This window comes from Trichechus manatus, unplaced genomic scaffold (assembly GCF_000243295.1).
Source record: "Trichechus manatus latirostris isolate Lorelei unplaced genomic scaffold, TriManLat1.0 scaffold00214, whole genome shotgun sequence".
Lineage (NCBI taxonomy): Eukaryota > Metazoa > Chordata > Mammalia > Sirenia > Trichechidae > Trichechus > Trichechus manatus.
Window position 1 is genome coordinate 1294304 of NW_004444150.1, and position 5141 is coordinate 1299444.

The 5141-nt window shown below is 50.1% G+C and overlaps 1 long non-coding RNA gene across 1 annotated transcript; it reads left to right on the plus strand.

The window, feature by feature from the left end:
* The first annotated feature begins 101 nt into the window (after positions 1–101).
* On the plus strand, positions 102–2109 carry LOC111822809 (uncharacterized). Its single transcript, XR_002825922.1, has 3 exons — positions 102–1397; positions 1523–1969; positions 2065–2109. It is a non-coding gene; the product is annotated as an uncharacterized LOC111822809 (long non-coding RNA).
* The last annotated feature ends 3032 nt before the right edge of the window (positions 2110–5141 follow it).

The following is a 5141-nucleotide window of genomic DNA, read 5'->3' on the forward strand; positions in this document are numbered from 1 at the left end:
TATGTACTTGACTGCTGTCGGCCTTGTTAACTGGAAGCTCCACTTCGCGCGTAGCCACGGTGTGCGGGCACTGTGCGCAGCACCTCCGTCCCGGTCCCTGGGCCGGAAGTTTGCACAGAGCTCACGGTGGAGCGGGGGCTCCAGCGCCGGGACAGCTCGGCCGCTCTGCCCGCCTCCCTGGTACAGCGCGGCTCTCCTCGGGAGAGCTTTGCTCAGGCCTCCAGCGGCTTTGGTCTTGCTGCGGCTCTGCCCGGGCACCTGCGCTCACTGAGTCTCACCCCAAAATTAGAGAGAGGTTACTTCCCGGGGTCATTCCGCAGGAAGCATGGCAGGCCGGATTCCAGCCAGCACGCTTAATAGAAGCTCAGAGCTTCGGGGCAGCAAGGGACCCCAGAGGCTATCGCTGGGGCCATTGAAGTGGCAGTAACTGAGCACCTACGAATGTGGGTGGGGACCCTGGGCCCTGCCTTCCCCTTTTGCAGAGGATGGAGTGCAGGCTTGGGGGGACTGGCCCCTATGCACACCTGCAGCCTGCTTCTAGCCTGGAGGGGCCAGATGCTCAAGAGACCGTCCCCCTTGTCCTTCGGTCAGGTCTGTTTGGGGAACCCAAGGAGGCACTGCCTCCTAGGGACAGCCTCTGCGCTTCCCTGTGTCACCTTGGACATCTGTCCGTAGGAACAGCCTCTGCGCTTCACTACATGACCTTGGATGTCTTTCCAGTTCTTTTGTGTTTTTCCAGCAGTCCAGTGATCTTTGCCCAAAGGCCATGGTGCCCCAGGTGCTGCTCAGGATGCCAGGAGGCAGCGGACAGGTGGGACTGTTGTCTCTGCTCTGTGGGAACGCTTACTGTCATGGGACGGACAGATTGCAAGCCAGACACAAAGATGGGCCCTGATGGCCTCCTTGGCCCCCAATCCAGACGAATCTGAGGTGTGAGCTTTGGGATTGCTTCCTGTCCAGAAAGTACCAGAGGTTTGATAGGACCAAAACCAGAGACTTTTTCCTACAAGGGACACGAAGGGGCAATGTTTAGTCTTCCCAGCCTGGGGCCTGTTTGGACCTGCACGCCAAGTGTCAGGAAACCCTGATGTTGATTTAATGCCTCAATTTTTTCTTTAATAAACTTTTTTTTTCTCCTGGAAGCAGTGATACTCGTTCATTAGAGAAAGTCTGGGCAATAGATCTACTGAAGAAGCTCACCACCCAGAGACAGGGGCTGTCGATATTCTCGTACATTCCTTCACAGTTCGTAAACTAGTGCCGATAAACGGCTTGGACAATGTGTCTTTGGAACTGGTCTGTGTTTCCAGAAGAAAGATTGTCAGGCCAAAGATTGGGATGCATTTTGCCAAATTGCTCTCCTGAAACGCTGCACTCATGGGCTCTCCACCCACGAGGTGAGTGACAAATGCCCGCTTCCCACTCTCTTGCCAACCCTGCACCGTGCTGTTTCGTTTTGTCTTTGCCAGTCCGATAGGTAAGACGGGCCTTTACATCACTTTTTTAATTTGTTCGAATGCAGGTGCCACTGAACGTCTTTGCACTTTGTGATTGGCCGTTTGGAAAATCGCCTGTATGTGTTCTCTACTCATTTTTAATTTTTCTTTGGGTTGTATGTCTTTTCTTATGGATTTTAAGAGCTTTTTAGACTAAGGATTTTAGTCCGTTTGTACCATATGCTCAGGTACACTGCATTTATTTTTCCCAGTGTGTCATTTTTCTTTGACTTTGGATCTATATTTGTTGTTTGCTTTGTTAGCTGTGAACAAGTTTTAAATTTCCATGTAGTCACATCTATCAACTTTTCTTTTATGGTTTCTGGCTTTGGAGTAGGGCTAGAAAAGCCTTCCTACTCCAAGATTTCATAAGCGGTCACCAATCTAATGCCTCAACTTCAAAATGAGAGGACAGTGTAAGACATGTAAAGGCCTGATCCAAGGCTTTCTGTGGAAATCAGAGTGTGTATCAGGTAATAAACAGCTTCTCGAAGGGGAGAGCGGTTTCTTCAGTCCTTTTGGATGCCTCCAACCTTCATATAGATATATTTTTTTCTTTAACTTTTAGGGGCTCTTGTCCAGTGCGCCTTGTGAGATCTGCGTCTGAGGATCCAGAAGAGGCATCTGCTTTTGCCCAAGCTTCCCTGTCCTAGGAAGTGTTGGGTTTGGCATTGGAGATTCCCATTTTCCCTCTAACCAGGCCCCTAGCTGAATCAGGCCACAAGGCTGCCTTCCCATTGTTCTGGTGGACTCACCTGCCACCAGGGAGGTGACACTCAGGGAGGAGCTTCCCCTTCCCCACCCCCGGCATCTCTCCGCTCTGCCCAGGGCTGAGAGCTCTCTGCTCTAGGGGGACGCTGGGTGGTGGTAGGGGCAGGGACAGGAGTGATCCCCTGGGCATCGGACACTGGGGCTCTGGGCAGGCCCTGGGCCCTGTGTGGGTCACTGCTCCCTCTGGGCCTCTGTTTGCCCTTGTGCAAAGAGAATAGAGGGCCCATTAGGACCTCTCGCAGACATGCTCCGTGTGGAGGAGGGCGACTTTCAGCGAGCCAGCCAAGGTGGGGGCCAGAGTCAGTCTTCATGAGGGAGCCAGGGCCCCATTATCCACCTCTGTCTTCCCGTGAAGAGTTAGCAGCCAAACACCGAACCCACTGCCGTCAGGTCGACTGGGACTCATGGCAGCCCCATGTGTCACAGATAGAACTGAGCTCCATAGGGTTTTCCTGGCTGTAATCTTTGAATATACTGTGGGCGGCCAGAGGGACGAACAAGTCTGTCTTGGAAGAAGTACAGCCAGAGCGCTTCTTGGAAGCAAGGATAGTGAGACTTCATCTTGCATACTTTGGACATGTTATCAGGAGGGATCTCTTCCTGGAGAAGGGCATCAGGCTTGGTACAGCAGAGGGTCAGCGAAAAACAGGAAGACCCTCAACGAGATGGATTGACACAGTGGCTGCAACAGTGGGCTCAAACATAACAGTGATTGTGAGGATAGTACAGGACTGGGCAGTGTTTCGTTCTATTGTACCTACACCTACTCCCTTGTTAGGTGCCAACTTGATGGCACCACCACCACCAACAATCTTTATGGAAGCAGAGGCACCACTGGTTGGGTTTGAACCACCAACCTTTAGGTTAGCAGTCAAGTACAAATGGTTTGTGCCACCCAGGGGCCTGTGAAGAGTCAGTGTCTCTTATAATTAAAGAGGATTGCTGATGGCATATGGTTAAGCACTTTGTTGCTAATTGAAAGGTCAGCAGTTCAAACCCACCAGCCGCTCCACGGGAGAAAGATGTGGCAGTCTACTTCAGTAAAGATTTACAACGTTGGACACCCTATGGGGCAGTTCTACTCTGCCCTGTAGGGTTGCTATGAATTGGAATTGACGGCAACGCGTTTGGTGTTTTGATAATTAGAGAAACTCAAATGAAAGAAGACAGCCATTCCCCCCACGTATGAAAAGTTTGATAGTCCTTGGGGAAGACATAGGGGATGCAGGCACTCCGTCGCCCCTGGGGACCGTTGACTGGTGCACCGTTTGGGTGCCGTGTTAAAGGTACAATGCACACGTTTGAGCCGGCAATCCCACTTGGAGGAATCTATCCGAACATTATGCAGGTGTGTGTAACAGACATGGAGCCAAGAAGACCGTTCTTTGCTTATCGGAGCGGTAAACCTAAATAGCTATTAATAGGGGTAAGTGAAGCAAATTATGGTGCATCCAGGCACCGCTAAGCCTGTGTTGGCAAGAAAGAGGTAGGTCCTCACGCCCCGCTGTGGAGAGAGGTCCAGGGAGTATAATAAAGGAACAAGGAGTGGGACGGCTCAGAGCTTCGCTATAGGTGTGCCTTTAAACGTGGGTGGGGTGGTGGCAGGATGACCAAGTGCCTGGCAGACAGACGTGTCCTCGCACAGTTTTTTCTGCCCAGATGTGGAACCGCTGGCAGTGTGGACCCCTCCAGCAGGGGGTCTTGGGTGGGGGTGGGCAGAGGGTAGGGGGACGTTTTCTTATTCACATTGTCTTCTTTTAAACTGTTTCAATTTTTAAAATCATGAGAATTGCTTTCATATATGCATAAGTTAATACAATATTTAAATAGAAATCATGAATATGCATGTATGCAAATGAGACACGCCTACACCCACAAGCCCTGTAGGTGAGAGACCCTCCAGGGAGATGGGGGACTAGCACCTATTCATCCCAGGTAGTGAGAAGCCGGGCAAGGCCAGCAGACGGGGCAACAGCCCATTCTAACCAGGGCCTAAGGAACGTCTCTACTGACTTGAGTCAGTCTTCGGAAATTCTATTTCTATAAAACAATCTTTAAAATCTTTTACTCAGAAATGACTTTTTATGCGTCATTCAGTTTTATTTCTCAAGTGTCAGCTTCACAGAGTTTTCCTAGGAGATATTTTACTCAATTTATCACTGACAATTTTAGGGGACAACTGGATTTTAAGATTATTTATAAGACAACATTTTAAGCAAACACACACAAAAAAAGCCTCTTGAGACAAAATTATTTAGGAAAGCGTAGTGTGCATGGTAAAATGAAATCAAGGTCACATCACCTCAGATTTCTTCCAGAAAAAGCAGGATATTTTTCAATTTGGGATTTGATAGAAAAATGATTTTCTCTCCCTGAATTCTTTGTAGAAAAAGTAAATGGGGTGGAGACGCTTCATTCTTCTCAGGCAGTCGTGTGATAATTTATCTCATCATCTCACAGGAGGACCAGGTGGACCCTGGGTGTGAGGTGACTCAATACATCAGAGGGGGCTGGGTTGTGCCGGGATGGCTGACTCTTCAATGGCAGGAAAAATGTACAAAGAAAAGGGAAAACCAACAAAGGCCCACAGATACCAGACACATTAGCACCAGACCTCCTCTGGGACAGGAACCCTCCCCAGGTCAGGTTCTGGATATACTTTATGAGAAGAAGCGTGTTCAGGGAGCGCTCCTGAGGTGAGGTTCTGGACACACTCTGTGAGAAGTGTGTTCAGGGAGCCCGCCCTCAGGTCAGGTTCTGGACACACTGTGAGGAGAAGTATGTGCAGGGAGCCCGCCCTCAGGTCAGGTTCTGGACACACTGAGGAGAAGTGTGTGCAGGGAACCCACCCTCAGACAGGTTCTGGACACACTG